The 17545-nt window shown below is 46.3% G+C and overlaps 4 non-coding genes across 4 annotated transcripts; all 4 read left to right on the top strand.

The window, feature by feature from the left end:
- The first annotated feature begins 11642 nt into the window (after window positions 1-11642).
- trnav-uac lies at window positions 11643-11715 on the top strand. The gene has a single exon. It is a non-coding gene; the product is annotated as a tRNA-Val (tRNA).
- Window positions 11716-11809: 94 nt separating this feature from the next.
- On the top strand, window positions 11810-11882 carry trnar-acg. Its single transcript has one exon. It is a non-coding gene; the product is annotated as a tRNA-Arg (tRNA).
- A 628-nt stretch (window positions 11883-12510) lies between these two features.
- trnav-uac lies at window positions 12511-12583 on the top strand. The gene has a single exon. It is a non-coding gene; the product is annotated as a tRNA-Val (tRNA).
- Window positions 12584-14683: 2100 nt separating this feature from the next.
- On the top strand, window positions 14684-14757 carry trnan-guu. Its single transcript has one exon. It is a non-coding gene; the product is annotated as a tRNA-Asn (tRNA).
- Window positions 14758-17545: the final 2788 nt, after the last annotated feature.

Raw genomic sequence — 17545 nt, 5'->3', positions numbered from 1 at the left:
TGCACAGAGTACTCCAGATATGGTCTCACCAATCCCTTACACAATTACAGTCAAACATCCTTATTCTTGTCCTCAAATTCTCTCGCTATGAAGATCAACATACTATTTGCCTTATTTACTGTCTGCTGCACCTGCACGGTGACCTTCAACGACTGATGTACGAGGGCACCAAGATCACACTGAATATCCACCTCTCTCAATTTACACCCATTCATAGAACATAGAACAGTACAGCACAGAACAGGCCCTTCGGCCCTCAATGTTGTGCCGAGCCATGATCACCCTACTCAAACCCACGTATCCACCCTATACCCGTAACCCAACAACTCCCCCCTTAACCTTACTTTTATTAGGACACTACGGGCAATTTAGCATGGCCAATCCACCTAACCCGCACATCTTTGGACTGTGGGAGGAAACCGGAGCACCCGGAGGAAACCCACGCACACAGGGGGAGGACGTGCAGACTCCACACAGACAGTGACCCAGCCGGGAATCGAACCTGGGACCCTGGAGCTGTGAAGCATTTATGCTAACCTCCATGCTACCCTGCTGCCCCTTCAAATAATAATCTACAGACGTTCCGTGATGATTTCAATAGAAGTGTTTGTTTTTCACGTTAGCATTTAAGGCTAAAGAGTACGAGGTGGATCAATGTGGGAAACAACGAAGTCAGAGTGAATCGCATGGAGATTGTGTGTAGTGTTCTTCCGGTGCAATGGATGGAATACTCAGGGAAGAATTAGACCAGTGGAGACGGAAATAATTCAGACCCACTTCTAGCTCGTTCATTCTGTCTGCCTGTCTACATTATATATCGATTTATCGTTCTTATTTGTAGACAGATAACAATAGACGGGACATTTGGGAAGTAGAGACGTTGAGTTAGATCCAACACCGGAAATCACATGCAGGTGGAACAAAAAAGCGAAACGGAAGCGAAAAGCGGTGGCGATAGATTGTAATTAAAATCCAAAGGCAAATTCCATTATGCATGTATAGAGAAATTGTACTTGGGTTAAAATGGCAGGAAATGTGCAAGAATTCTTGAGATTATGCCTCTTATGAGATGACGATTATGGATGTGCCACTTTTATTATCAAACCTCTGTAAGGGCAACTGCAGGACAACGTTTCGGTTGCAAAGAGAAACAAACAAATTGTCACAAGAAATGTGGATTTCCAAACCTTGTTTGGGGCAGAGTATTATTACTAAACTGAATGAAAGATTTTCATTTTCTCAGATGTTGTCAACGGCTTCGCCCATCCCAAGTTGCCTTTGAACTGACAGCCGTGATGGCCATTTCAGTTGTGTGTGTGTGTGTGGGGGGGGGGGGGGCGGTGTAGATAAGTGCATCTCTTGCTGTGTGGGTCGGAGGTCACGTGTAGGCCAGACCGGGTAATGAGCACAAATTTCCTTCCCTGAAGGACATTAGTGAACCAGATGGGATTTTCGCTTTTACAATAGGCAATGGTCATCATTAGACGTTTAATTCTAGATTTTTATTGAACTAAAATTTTACAATCTGCCGCGGTGCGATTCGAACCCGGGATTCCAGAGCATTATCTCTGGATTACTGGCCCAGTGACTACCCCACCGTCTCCTCGCGTGGACTCTTTCATATCTACCTGAATTGGAAAATTGAGTCTTCAGATACATATATATGCAGGCAGGCAGCACCACCAACGATGCAGCACTCCTGCAGTGTCAAAAACTGAATTTCGGCCGAGATTACGTGTTCAGTCTTGATGAAGGATAGAATCTCCTGACGCCGAATGGAGAATTACTTAAACTAACATAATGTGTCACAAAACTTTAAATGAGTTGAAGGTAACAACCTATGTGTAGAAAGATGGGTGTTAGAGCTCAATGTTAATAAAACGATTTTATATCAAACATACCCTTTAGTTAATCCTTTGCCAGGTGACGAAAACTACACAGGTGCTGGGGCACATTGATTAATATAAGAGGTGTCTCGTTCAAGAAGGAGATGAGGAGAACATTGTTGTCTCCCTCACAGGCTCACCCACCTGTGAAATTCTCTTCCTCAGAAAGCAATAAAGGCCTTGTGTTCAAGGCTCAGTTGGATAGATTGTTTATAGACAAGATTAATTGAGGATTACAGCGAGCAGATAGGATAGTGAATTTGAAACAACTAACACATCTGCCATTATCTTATTGGATTACGGAGAAGCTAAAAGTGCCCATGGGTAACTTCTATTCCTAAGTGCTGTGTTTCTATGTTGCAAAGAATGATGTGCAAGAAGGCTGCCTTCATATATAGACGGTGTATTGATCCTTGAATGGTTGGAGGCTTCAGGGAGAAATAACAATTATAATTCTTCCTCAAGTCTGGCACCAGTTAGAAGAGCTAATATCGGGTATTTACCAAATACGTGCTGGAGTGTACTGAATAAAGCTGTTTAATATCATAAGACAGGATAGAAACCTTTCGATCGTCAAGAAAAAAAGTGTGCAATTTCGACTGGATGTTTCCTGATCTTTGATTATAATTATTTACTTGGCAATCAGTTTTCACATTTTAGTATTTGAGTGAATAAATGAACAGTTCGTTATACAAACCCACTGGCTCCATCTTTATTTTAAAGTCTTGTGAAAAAGAGGCCGACGTTATGGGGTTGATTGGCCGCTTGGATTTCTCTTCTCAGTCCTGCATGAAACTAAATCGACAGCCACAGGTGATGTGCCTGAAGATTGGAGAGTAACAAATGTTGTGCCTTTGTTTAAGAAGGGCCGCTGGGAAAATACTGGGAAATACAGACCGGGGAGCCTAACATCTGTGGTGGTAAGTTTATAGAAGGTATTCTGAGAGACAGGATCTACAGGCATTTCGAGGCAAGGGCTGATTTGGGACAGTCAACATAGCTTTGTGAGTGGAAAATCATGGGGGCGATTCTCCAATATGGAGCGCAAGTGTTTGCGCCATCGTGAATGGCGTCGTATTTCATGACGCCATGAACCGGGCCCGGGTACGAACGATTCTGCCCCCCACAGGGGGCCAGCACAGGGCTGGAGTGGGTCACGCTGCTCCAGCCTCCGTTCGTGGTGCCAAATGTGCGCCGAGCCAAGCCGCACATGCGCAGTTGGGCCACGCCAACCTGTGCATGTCCGGGGGACTTCTTTAGCACGCGGCCCCGACCAACATGGCGTAGGTGTTCAGGATACAGCCGCGCCAGAAAGTAGGCCCGGGGGAGAAGATGTTGGCCAATTGCAGGCCAAACCCCATCGGAGGCCCCCCCCATTGAAGGAGCCCCCCCCCCCCCTCCACACACACACACAGACACAGGCTGCCCCTGACCGTTCACGCAGAGTTCCCGCCGGTGGCGACCAGGGGTGAATGGCGCCGGGGCGACTCTGTCCTATCAGTGTGACTGTGTGACTGCTCGGCCCATCCGGGACAGAGTATCGGCGGCCCCGCTGATTGCACTGGCCTGCGGCCGGCGCTGCACCAAACGCGTTGGCGCAAATGGCATCGATTCTCCGCATCTCGGAGAATCACGCACCGGTATTGGGGTGTTGTGGTGCGGTTGCGGTGATTCTCTGGCCCGGCACAGACTCAGAGAATCTCCCCCCCTAATGTCTCGCGAATTTTATTGAGTATTTGAAAGGGGTAACCAAGAAGATAGATGATGGCAGTGCAGTCGACTTTGTCTACATAGACTTTAGCAAGGCCATGATCATATTGAATGATGATAAAGGCTCGAAGTGCCACATGGCGTACTCCTGCACCTATTTTCTATATTTCTATGTTTCATTCGCTGTTTCTATCCGCCACTGGAAGGATTTCCGACTGATAATCAACCAGTTTGGCCAGGTTATGAGTAAACCTGTCATTTTCATCAAGTCTTGAATTGCGGCACCTTCCCGGAAGTTCTGGGAGAGTTAGAGGCGCTGCTCAGTGGGCCACAAGATCTCTGGAGGAAAATGAAAAAAAACTGAAAATCGCTGACTGTAGGCTTCAATTAAGTGAATGTGAAAAGCCCCTAGTCGCCACATTCCCGCGCCTGTTCGGGGAGTCTGGTACGGGAATTGAACCGTGCTGCTGGCCTGCCTTGGTCTGCTTTAAAAGCCAGCGATTTAGCCCAGTGTGCTGAACCAGTCCCATTCGCGGATAGATTCGCAGCTGAATAAACATACAGGTAAACAGACAGAGAGGCAATACACTGATGTCTATTCTTAGCTTAACTAGAAAGATAGGCAGAAATGCAAATATCTTGTTGAATCCGAAATAAAGACAAATGATTAAATTTGAATAGAGGCCAAGCACTATTTGTAGTTCGTGTTGAGTATGTGGAAAATGCTCAGTGTCACCTTTAAGTATGGAAATCTCAGCGCTGTACTGACAGCTGATCTATTGCACGGTGCAAGTGCGCAGCCAGGTTGATGATAGTTTCACGTCGAAGGTCACGACATGGAAATAAAGTGTATGCTGTCAACTGATCTTATAAATTAGACACTCTGTAATTGCAAGCTGTGATCCACCTCCTCAGCAGTCCGCATCAGAAGGAAGATAATCCAAACATTTCTCTGAGTTGGGAATTGATAAACCGATCCAGATCTACACCTAACTGTCTTTTTATCTATCTTTTCCCAGCGTTTCTAAATTCAGATCAATTTTTTCAAGGCTTAAAAATGGCTCTTATTCTATGGATATATGCATTTTTAAGTCTAAATCGATAATGACTAATGCACGTCTCTTCGTTTCCACAACTATTCACATTTTTATCAAAGCTGTGAAGTCTGTATGCCAATATTTGTAAAGATTATCTTTTTTCATGAAGTCATGTTGGTGCCATTTATGCATTCCGATATCCAAGAAATCTTTAATGTGGGCGGAACGGTAGCACAGTGTTTAGCACTGTTGCTTCACAGTGCCAGGGACCCAGGTCCGATTCCTGGCTTGGGTCACCGTCTGTGCGGAGTCTACACGTTCTCCCCGTGTCTGAATGTGTTTCCTCTGCGTTCTCCAGTTTCCTCCCGCAGGTTGGGTGAATCGGCCATGCTAAATTGTCCCTTAATGCCCAAACGGTTAGGTGGGGGGAGGTGTGCGTTTCAGTAGGGTGCACTTTCCCAGGCCCGGTGCATACATGATGGGCCGAATGGCCTCCTTCTGCGCAGTAAATTCTATAATTTACTCAACAGTTTCTGCATTACAGACTGAAGCTAACGAGTGGTTAGTTTTCCAGGTCTGCTTGTCACTTTTTTTAAGCCTTGATCACATTAATTTAAGTAGACTACAGGAACTATCCCGAATCGCTGTGCTACAGATATAGTGACTCGGGCACGTGCCCCATGTCTTTGATGGGCCTCGGGTGGGTATCTCTTCTTAAGTAAAGTTAAAATACTTTGTTTATAAAGCTGGGTATGTTGGAGAACAGATAAACAGACAATGTACAAATTTCTCGTAATTGAAATGACCCATTTATGCTAGTAATGTGGCGGCTTGGTCGGCTAGAGGCTGGGAATTCTGCGGTGAATAACTTACCAACTGGCCTTGCAAAGCCTGTCTCCAATTACAAGGCACAAGACAGGAATGTAATGGAATATTCCATCCTTGTCTGGACGAATGCACTTCCAACAAATCTGACGAAGCTCAACGCCACCCATGATAAAAGAACACTCTTGATTGTCAGCTCACCCCCCCCCCCCCCCCCTCCGCCACTCAAGCTTGAATATTCACATCCTCCACCACAAACGGACAGTGGCTGCAGTGTGGATCAGCTATGAAATGTATTATTGCAGTAACTGACGAATAGTCACTGACAGCACCTTCCTGATTTGCGACATCTACCATCTAGAAGGACGAAGGTAACAGGTCGATGGGAAGATCAGCCCACGAAATTCCTCTTTAAGCGATACACATGGAGTCAGAGTGATTTTCCAGCACGGAAAGAGGCCCTGCAGCCCATCGTGTCAGCATCTATCTAGTCTAAGTGTTGTAAATACTGATCTGGTTTACTGATGCACTTTAGGGAGAGGAATCCTTTGTTCTTACCTGGCCTCTGAGCGAATAACGAAGAATATCGCAAGGGTGAAATGTCTGATTTTGAATAGAAACATGCCTCTGTGTGGAGTTTATATGGAGAACTAGGAAAACTCTGAGCATCATCATCGTGCATGGAACGTTCAGTGTGGACTAAAACCTGATTTATGCACGGTGAGTTTTGAATCGTGCAAACGGATTAGCAGCTGCGTCCATATGGGAAACAGCTTTTAATGGCCGCTGATTTACTGAATTACCTGTTGTTGCTCGTTTTACTGGAGTGTGATTGACACGCCTCCGTTTAAAGGCCGTGTGCTTAACACTACTATGGCTCTGTATATGCAATTATGCTCGGAGTCGCCAGGTGCCGTATTGAGACACCGTCACAAGTATATCAAGGTCAGGTTCAAAGTAATAAATCTGTACACCGATTAGTAAGTCCAAACGATTGGTGTTTATTATAACAAATATAATAAATACACATGCATACGCTAAAGAGACTAACTTACTTCTAATACTAAACAACTAAATACTTATCAAGACAGGAACAGTCAAGGTCAGGGAACAAGGCCTTCGTCCCGTTCTTGGTCTGCAACTCTCTGAATCGCAAAGTTGTCAAGATCTGGCACTTACGGTTTGATGGCTCAACGGCTGGTGATGAAACTGGAGTCAGGATGCGATGTAACAAACAACAAACTCGGGTCGGAGTAAGCAAGCAGTCCTGAGCCGGAGCAAAAGCAGTCCTGAGCCGGAGCAAAGCAGACCGAACCATGTGCGGGGTCTACTCTTATAGGTCCTAGAAGTCCGTGCCCCCTTGGGGCGGTTCTTTTACCTGCCAGGTATCGATTGGGCCTTTCCCAATCGATATCTTCCAAACCCCCCAATCTGAGGGTCGTTCCTCGATGGGTGGGGCGGTCCCTACGGCTCTTTGTGTTGGTTGCTGTGGCGCCATTCTGTCTGGGCGTCTACTCAAAAGTATCCATTGATACTTAAATGTTTCTATTGTGCGGGGTCTGGATCTGGATCACCTCATTACTATGCAGATCTGTTTCCATTTGCACCTTTGGCTGAAACTCTGCACCTGGCCAAAAACTGGTTTCTGTACGTGCAGAATGCAAATTAGTCTTCTGCAAGCTGCTTGTCCTCACTAAGACTGTTTTTCCCTGCAGCCTTAGCAGTTCTCCATTTTGTAGCCCAGTGTCCATCTTAGATGGCTATACTGTAAAACGTTAAAATGTCGAAGGTGAGTGATGACCAGAATCTTAGTGACCTCAGAGCCCACAGGGTGCAATCTGGCCTCTGCCCAAAACATGGTAGCATAGTGGTTAGTACTGATGCTTCACAGCTCTTGGTCCCAGGTTCGATCCCCCACTTGGGTCACTGTTGGTGTGGAGTCTGCACATTCTCCCCGTGTCTGCGTGGGGTTACTCCAGTTTCCTCCCACATATCCAAAGCCATGCTGTTCCGTGAATTTGACATTTTGAATTCTCCATCTGTGTACCCGGAAAGGAGCCGGAGTGTGGCGACTAAGGCATTTTCATCGAAACATAATTTCAGTGTTAATGTAAGCCGATTTGTAACAATAATAAAGATTATTATTGTTACCAGTCAGGCGGGAGAGTTAGTGGAACTCAACCCGCTTTTTCTTCATCCGGATTTGAACGTGGGTTCCCGGGTGAGTGGACAACTTTCCGACGAATAATTAATTTTAGTCTGACATCAGCAACCAGATCCAAGATGGGAGGAACCTGAGGTTCTCATGTGATGGATTCGGTGAGTCATTGTACCAACTGCAGCTATAAAATGTCCCGAACCCATCAGTTGTTTGCACATTTTTGCAGTTGAGTGGCAGACAGCCTGAAATTTCGAATTTCGTGCTTGTATTAGTGCCGATTGTCCACACCAGAATCAAGTCCATCTGTAAATTTGCTCTGACATCCCCCGTCAATGCGCAGTCTATGCGTCAGGCAAATCATAACATTCGTGCAGAAGAAAGCAATCGAGAAGAAGTGGAAGGTGGGCGTTCTTTCAGGTGCTGTGCAGGTGTAGAGAATGTGACGACCAATGGAAGAGAAAAGAGGTGGATCATGCTTCAAGAGCGGAATGAGTGAGAATTTCTTCAGCAGAGCGTCTGTGTGGGGTAATAGAAAGTGGAGGTGAATAAGCAGGGAAGGAAGATGGGTGGACAGAAAGTGCGGATTGGTGCGAATATTGCAGACGTGGCTGAGCGGAGAGCGGGCATTGATAAGCAAGGGGCTGTTGTGTCTGTAAAATCTCAGACACTCTGACCAGTGTATTAATGAAACGTTTTACCCAGATGTCTTTCTTGATGAGGCGAAAAAAGCACAGGACAACTATAAAATCAAACCAAGTTTGAAGAGTAAGAGGGAATCTCACAGAACCGTACAAAATTCAAACATGAATAGACAGGGTAGATTCAAAAAGATTGTTCCCGATGGTGGGGGAGTCCAGGACTAGCGGGCATAGACTGAGGATAAGGAATAAATCTTGTGGGTCTGAGGTGAGGCGATGTTTTCTCATCCGGAGAGTGGTGAATCTGTGGAATTTACTGCCACAGAAAGTAGTTGAGGCCAAAACGTTTTGTAATTTCAAGAAGCAATTAGCTGTAACTCTTGGGGCTTAATGGGTCACGGGATATGGGCGGGAGGCGGGATAACGGTACTGAACGTGATGATCGGCAATGATCATAATCAATGGTGGAGTATGCTCGAAGGTCAAATGGTCTTCTCCTGCTTCTGCTTTCTATGAATGTTTCGATGTATCTTTATTCAATATAGTAACCCTTAAAATATTCCAATAACAATCACTATAAAGATTCCGCAGATTCGTGATACTACTCGTGCTGATAAACCTGATCAAGCTGCGGCTCCGATTCTCTGAGTTTCATGTTCTTCAGGGCTGTTGTCACAAAGGTGGACGACCTTCCGTCCTTTGGCATAGTGGCACAGGGACGGCGCGCTGGCACAGTGGATAGCAACTGCTGCTTCTGAGCACTAGGGACCCGGGTTCAATTCCATTCGGTGCCTGTCTGTGTGGAGTTTGCGCATTTTCCCCAAGTTTGAGTGGGTTTTCTCCGGGTTTTCCGGTTCCCGTCACAGTCAAAATATTTGCAGATTAGGTGGACTGGCCATGCTAAATTGTCCCTTTCTCTCCAATTGTTAGGTGGGTTGAAGGGAACTGCGGTCCCAGTAAGGTGTTATTTCAAATGTTTGGTGAGGATCGAGAGGCGAAATGGCCTCCTCTGCACTCACGGGATTCTCTGACCCTCTGGTGCGTCTTCAGAATGGTCAAGATCACCTCCACGCCGAGTCTTCACTGGCACGGGTCTTGGGTGTCTATATTGATCTCCCTTTGCGCGCTTTTGCAGAAACATCTCTGGCTTTCGGCCAATGAGGCAGCGGGAGGGGGGTTCCAAACCCCACTGGATCGGAAGGTGACCGCTGACGTGACACCGCTATTCATCGATGGCGTTGCTCGCACGTAACCTGTTGCCATATAAGGTAACAGCTGGAATCCTGGCCTCGAAAGTCGGGCAAGATGTTATAAATTAACAAGCAATGAATAAAGACAGCGTGATGCAGGGAAAGAATGACAGAGCAATGAAAAGGGATGCACAGGCAACTTAAGAGAAATATTAAAGAGATACATAGAACGAACAAGCAGATAGAATAACATAGAGGGTGCAGACCATTGGTAGTGACAGGGAAACACAGAATGTGAGATGGCGCGATTAAAACAAGGCGAGTGAGGGAAGGAGAGAACAAAGGGGAAAGAGATAGCAAGGGAAACACATGGGAGCTATTGAAATACTATGGACAGTGAAAGATCCTGCATGACTAGCGGTTTTTCCAATATATTTGTGTTTCCTCCACAGCTGGCGCAGTGAGCAGTTGTTGAGCATTTACATTCTCAAATATTATCAAGCAGTGGGAACAGAAAGAGTGGAAGTATCAAGGTGAGTATGAAGAAAAGAAAAAATGGAGAATAAAAGGCAGATAATGGATCGGGAATTAAAACAAATTCCACCAGAACATGTGAATCTCCACCGACCATCTGAAAGAGAGCTCCGCCCAGGTCCACTGTCCCACCCCATCCCCATAACCTTACACAAGGCGGACAGTACACCCAACCTGCACAACTTTGGACTGTGGGAGCAGCCGCAGAAAGGCCAGACAGAAACAGGGGTAAAGTGGAAACTCCATACAAACAGTCATCCAAGGTCAGAATTGAACCCGAGACCCTGACACTGTCAAGGAGCTGGACTAATCATTGTGCCATCGTGCCTGCGGCAGCACATCCATGCAGGTCAGAGGCTGGCATATTTCAGTCAACAGACGGATATTACCCCGAGGCAGAGAAATTGAGATACACCTTTCTCTAAATAACATCCCTTTGAGGGACAGGCCACCAAGAATGCAATTAATTCTGGCATATAATCAAATGGTTTGCAAGCAAGTGTGGGCTATCTGGCCCTTTAGCCTACTCCGCCATTCAATCTAATCTTCGTATATCTGATTGTGGTCTCAATTCCATCTTCCTGTCTGTAATCCCGCCCCCACCCCAGCCAGCACCCGTGGTTCCCTTAACTATCAACAATCTATCCAACTCAGCCTTGAATAAATTTAAAGACACAGCTTCCATTGTCTGGTTTAGCTCACTGGGCTAAATCGCTGGCTTTTAAAGCAGACCAAGGCAGGCCAGCAGCACGGTTCAATTCCCGTACCAGCCTCCCCGAACAGGCGCGGGAATGTGGCGACTAGGGGCTTTTCACATTCACTTAATTGAAGCCTACTCGTGACAATAAGCGATTTTCATTTCATTTCATTACTTTCTTGGGGTGAATTAGGAGAATTCCGCAGACTAATGACAGCCTGAGAGAACAAAATGGCATAATTCCTATTTAAAATGTAGAATACTTATTCTTAAACTGTGCCCCTATTTGAGTCTTCTCGCGCAAGGAAACACTCCCCGTGTATTAACCGCAACATGTACCCTCAATACATTATGTATTTCAATAAGGTTACCTCTCATTATTCTAAATACCAATGCCTAGATAATAACAAAGAACAAAGGAAAGTACAGCACAGGAACAGGCCATTCGGCCCTCCAAGCCCATGCCGACCATGCTGCCCGACAAAACTGCAATCTTCTACACTTCCTGGGTCTGTATTCCTCTATTCCCATCCTGTTCATGTATTTATCAAGATGCCCCTTAAATGTCACTATCGTCCCTGCTTCCACCACCAACTCCAGCACCGAGTTCCAGTCACCCACTACCCTCTGTGTAAAAAACTTGCCTCGTACATCTACTCTAAACCTTGCTCATCGCACCTTAAAACTATGCCCCTAGTAATTGACCCCTCAACCCGGGGGAAAAGCTTCTGACTATCCACTCTGTATATGCCAATCATAATTGTGTAGACCTCTAACGAAACAAATATTGTGTAAAGTCGGTTGCTTTTTTCTGTAGGATTTCAGAATGCTGCATTAATAATAGAAGAGAGCATTTCGCCGTTAGAGATTTGCTGAACAAATGCTTCAGTTCAAAAGAGGTTCTTCTTCTGGCTTGTAAGTTTAGACATCTGTTTTAAAGAAACAGACGTCTCCGTTGCCAGCTGTTTCTGTGGTGTAGTGGCTATCACATTCGCTTTACGTGCGAATGGTCCCCGGTTCGAAACCGGACAGAAACATCTGGTGCTGCCAGTTTAGTCTGTTGCTAAATATTACCTCAATCTCGTAACTGGTCTTCATCATCGAGGAATAGCCAAAGCTTGGAACTGCTGTGGGCCAGTGGCGCAATGGATAACGCGTCTGACTACGAATCAGGAGATTCCAGGTTCGACTCCTGGCTGGCTCGCAGTTCCGAGTTTTGGCGTCCCCTTTAGTTCAGTGGGTTGGACAGCTTGTTCTTGATGCAGAGCAAATTCAGCTGGACATCATCAATTCTCGTATCAGCTGTGGTTACTTATAAAAGCCCTGCCCTCTCTTTGTAACTTCAAGCAAAACATAACTTATCTTCAGTTCAGCAAAGTTCAATATCTGATGCTTTCATAAGTTGAGACATCAGTTTTAAAGAAACGGCTTCTTGCAATAAGTTACATGGTCACTCCGCGGAACCATGAGAAGCCGCAGCAACACATTGAGGTTGAACATTACACGCGTCCACTCATGGCGAGGCTCCCAGCGGTTCCTGTGGTGTAGTGGTTATCACATTCGCCTAACACCCGAGTCCTGAGAAATATTTTTCAGAGTGGGCCAATGTAAATCAACCCTGCCGTCAGCATTTCGCCGTTAGAGATTTGCTGAACAAATGCTTCAGTTCCATATAGGTTCTTCTTCTGGCTTGTAAGTTTAGACATCTGGTTTCAAGGAACAGACGTATTCTTAGAAGAAGCGACATGTCCTCTCAGCCGAACTTTCCGAAGCTGCAACAAGGCAGCTGACTTGCAGGTGCCACAGGTCCGTTGGCGTCTGCGTTGCCAGCTGTTTCTGTGGTGTAGTGGTTATCACATTCGCTTTACACGCGAATGGTCCCCGGTTCGAAACCAGGCAGAAACATCTGGTGCTTCCAGCTTAGTCTGTTGCTAAATATTACCTCAATCTCGTAACTGGTCTTCATCATGGAGGAATAGCAAGATTGTTTAACTGCTTTGGGACAGTGGTGCAATGGATAACGCGTCTGACTGCGAATTAGGAGATTCTCGGTTCGACTCCTGACTGGCTCGCAGTTCCTAGTTTTGGCGTCCCCTTTAGTTCAGTGGGTTGGACAGCTGGTTCCCGATGCAGAGCAAAGTGAGCAGGGCATCATCAATTCTCGTATCAGCTGTGGTTACTTATGAAAGCCCTGCCCTCTCAATTTAACTCCAAGCAAAACAGAACTTATCTTCAGTTCAGCAAAGTTCAATATCTGATGCTTCGATAAATTGAGTGGTTATCACATTCGCCTCACACGGGAAATGTCCCCTTTCGAAATCGGGCAGAAACATCGAACATTTAGGATTTCGTGAAAGAAAAGTGTGCACAATTATTGGGCACAGAATAATTCTGTTTCCTGAATGTTGCCGGAATCTCATGTGTTCCAGGACAATGAGATTTCGTCTCACATGAGCCACGACACTGAATTGAACATGAAGGCCCAAGCACTGAATTTTCGGCAGGCAATGAGAGGTGAAGAATTTTCATATCTTGGCACACCTCGGATATTAGCAGCGAGTTCATCCACAACAGAATTTCAGCGATTTACAAATGAACATATTTAATCACCATTTCAAACATGTCTAAATGTGTGACAAATTCAACTTACTGCGGATGCTTCAAACGGAAACAAAAACAGAAAATACTGGATAATCTCAGCAGGTCTGACAGCCTCTGGGGAGCGAAATGGCAGCTGTCGTTTCCAGTCAAGTGGACTCTTTGTCAAAGCTGGAGAACTGGAACTGGAGATTCAGACGATTGTGGGTGGGGGGTGTGGGTGGTGGAGTGCTGTATTGGGCCTCGATAGAGGGCTAGCAATAGGTGGGAAATGACGAAAGTAAATGAGGCTATGAAAGGTGCTGATGGCGCATCAAGCGGTCAGAATGTGTTAATGGCAGAACAAAGGTAAGCAGTGCGTCAGAGAACAATTACAAACAGGGATCAGATTGCTGAAGTAGGATGTTATGGGCTGGTGGTAGGTGGGCGATGCTGAGGGTAAAACATATCAATGGAAGGGATGATAAGTGGATGGAAAAAACATGTGGTGGAGGGGGAAGTGAGAGTTCACAGTCTGAAGTTGTTGAACTGATAAAATGAAAGGGACAAAGAGCTGTCTGAGTCCACCAGAATTAGTCAATAGAAATGTGAATGCCCACACATAGACAAACTTCTCGGGAACGTATTGGTTCCATGCAGTTTGAGCTCAGCTTCTCAAAGCAAACACAATGTGAATGAATCCCGCCGTCTGCGCCGCAAAGAAATGAAGAAAACATGCGGTTTGACCAACGGAAACCCTCATCGAAGGGCTCGGCCGGGATTTGAACCCGGGACTTCTCATAAATTCCGACAGCGACACACCCAAAGCGAGAATCATACCCCTAGACCAATGAGCCCCGCACAAAGAGACAAAGCATACTGTCATTGCCATCGAAAATCAATCTAACATCTGCGGAGAACGCCAAAAGTACTGCACCATCTCAGGTTGTCAGGCGGCATTTGTCGACAGGACAGCAAAGTTCGTCTTTCACCATCACCTTTTATTAAAACCGGGACAGGTTAGAAATGTGGTACGTCTTAACCAAATGAATTACCGGAGGGAGGAAACAGAACAACAGGAAAGGGCTCTAATGGGCGGAAAGTCAGGAGAGATTAAATGAGAAGAGGCCTTGGGACCCTGGCCACAGAGTTAGGATGGCATCAAATCAGAGAATAATGACACCACAGTATGAGGCCATTCCGGCCGCCATGTCTGTGCCAGCTCTCTGTTAGCTTAATGGAAGAAACAAAGAAACAAAATATATGTCTGGAGGAGCTATCACATGGCATATTGATCAACAACTACCGCCCGGACACAAAGAACAAGTGGCCTTAGGGGACCAATATTGCCAGCATTCTCATTCGGTCCCTGGCAATCAGAGAATTGGCCGTCACTGTTGAAATGCACAGAGTTATAATCCTGTTGTCGTCTCCGTGGCGCAATCGGTTAGCGCGTTCGGCTGTTAACTGCAAGGTTGGTGGTTCGATCCCACCCAGAGACGAATTGTTGTTCCACTCCTGGATGATATGTTTTTAGGGGCTGTTTAGGACAGGGCTAAATCGCTGGCTTTGAAAGCAGACCAAGCAGGCCAGCAGCACGGTTCGATTCCCGTAACAGCCTCCCCGAACAGGCGCCGGAATGTGACGACTCGGGGATTTTCAGAGGAACTTCATTTGAAGCCGACTCGTGACAATAAGCGATTTTCCTGTTCTGATAACACGTACCGTGCACCGGCTGCGGCATGGAGTTGCCTCTATCGCTGCAATAGCCTTCATGGCGCTGAGCTGGGGAATAGCTCAACGATACTGTGTCTCCCCCGATAACTCAGGAGATTGTGACACCTCCTCACAGACCTGCTAACAGACGAATGTTGAGCAGGAGTTGGCTATTCATCCCATTGAGCCTTCTCCAACATTCAATAAGTTCGTGACAGATGCGAACATGACCTCAGATTCACATTTCACCTACCCCGGATAACCTTTGATTACCTGTTCAGTTGAGAATCCAACCACATCTGTCTTAAAATCTTCTTTGGGCCGATCTCAGCGGTCTGTGGAGAAGAATCCCTCAGAAAAAAAGCCCAAAGATCTACATAACCGGGCCGGGTCGAGTAGTATCTCTGGCCATGATGTGAAGATGCCGGCGTTGGACTGGGGTGAGCACAGTAAGAAGTCTTACAACACCAGGTTAAATGATTCTGTTTGGTGATTCACCTGAGGAAGGAGCTGCGCTCCGAAAGCTCGTGTTTGAAACAAACCTGTTGGGCTTTAACCTGGTGTTCCAAGACGTCTTACTGTATCTCTGGCAGCAGCGCATCCCTTCCCGATGAACTTAATGCATTCTATGCTCGGTTTGAGCAGGTAACCAACAAGCCGCTGTCCAGTGCCCCTGCAGCCCTTAATTCACCCATACCCACCATCACAGTTTCTGAAGTCAGATCGGCCTTCCGGAAAGTGACCCCACGGAAGGCGACGGGCCCGGATGGGATCCCTGGTCGTGCACTCAGAGCCTGCGCATACCAGTTGGCAGAGGTATTCACAGAAATATTTAACCTATCCCTACTCCACTCCGAGGTCCCCACCTGCTTCAAGAAGTCCACCATCATACCGGTACCAAAGAAGAATGAGGCAACATGCCTCAATGACTATTCTCCGGCGGCCCTGACGTCAGTTGTAATGAAGTGTTTCAAGAGGCTGATCATGAAGCGAATCACCTCCATACTCCTAGAACGCCTTGACCCACTTCAATTCGCATACTGTCACAACCGGTCAACATCAGACGGCATTTCCCTGGCCCTACACTCATCCCTAGAGCATCTAGAAAACAAGGACTCCTACATCAGACTCCTATTTATTGACTACAGCTCCGCCTTCAACACCATAATCCCAAAAATCGCGGGTTCGAATCCCGCCCGTGCCTCGGTGCTGATCCATTCAAAGTCCTCTGTAACGTTTCATTGTCTCGCAAACACTTGCAGCATGAAATATCATTCACCTATTTTCTTCATTGGACATTTCACCTTCAGCTAATGAAAATAATTCCAGACAATTTGGTCTCTGAAAAAAGCGAGGTTCAGAGCAGTTCCCCTTTTGTACCTTCTTCGTCAGAACCAAAATAAAGAAAACTAGTCTGTTGAGCCCTGCTATTATTCTGAGTTCTAACCTCCCGCATGTCCACCAAAGTCTTGGCATTCTTTCGACTTCGTCGCATCCATGGTGTGAACCGAGAACTCCAGGGATGATTTGCACAGATTAAGCATCGTTTTTTGAGTAGAAACACCTATAGTGACGAAGATAGTGTATAAACAGCTGAAATTTAGATTTCTGTCTAGGTGTCTCGCCCTGATATGCATTGCAGTCAACACTGAATCCACTCAACAGCCGAATTCTAACACGGAGTAAACCGAATCCGGCAGCAGAGGGCGCCAAATTCAAGCGCGGGCGTCAGAAACTCACCTGATAGGATGGGAGGCGAGCGATGTCACAATAGACCCTCTCCCTGCACTGCAGGAAGCTGAACAGAGCCCTGGTTCCCTCTCTCCTACACAATCCCTGACTCAGTCCAGTCCAGTTCACTGGGAGAGATTCAGTCAGACATGGTTGTGATAATACTGACAGCGCTTTGGCACAGTAAGTAGTTATAGTGCTAATTAAACCAGATTAGCATATTAATACACATAGGCTAGAGTATAATTAACGATCGGGAATGTCTATGAAGTGCCTGCATCAGAGGTCCCAGAAAATGCCGCAGATACAAGCAAATTTGTATCAACTCTGTTTAAACTCAGGGTGGCGCAATGGTTGGCACTGCTGCCTCATTGCACTGAGGACACGGGTTCGATCCCGGTCCCAGATCACTGCCCGTGTGGTGTTTGAACATTCTCACTCCCACAACCTAGATGTACAGACTCAGTGGACTAGCCACGCTAAAAAGCACCTCTTAATTGAACAAACTCTAACTTTATAAAGGAACAACAATCTGTTCATTTCAGTCCTTCACTTTCGCAGGCCGGCAATGTTCAATCCAGTAGCTCAGTCACCAGTGACAATAACAGTCTCAGAAGGGGCTTCGGTGAAGTTAAATTGCCAATATAAAGGCCCCAACATGTACAAAATGCAATGATATCAGGAGAAACCGGCACAGCCACCGAGATGGATTATCACCAACAACTCAGCAATGAAGAAAGATGTGGGTTCAGGACGATATCTGGCGTTTGCTGACAAATCTAAACAGAACGGTTACCTCAGTATAAGCGCATTCGATGTGGAGGATGGGGAGGTTTATTACTG

The sequence above is a fragment of the Scyliorhinus canicula genome, unplaced genomic scaffold, assembly GCF_902713615.1.
Source record: "Scyliorhinus canicula unplaced genomic scaffold, sScyCan1.1, whole genome shotgun sequence".
NCBI lineage: Eukaryota > Metazoa > Chordata > Chondrichthyes > Carcharhiniformes > Scyliorhinidae > Scyliorhinus > Scyliorhinus canicula.
The sequence above is the reverse complement of the archived record's forward strand: the minus strand, read 5'-3'. Positions and strand labels throughout refer to the sequence as shown.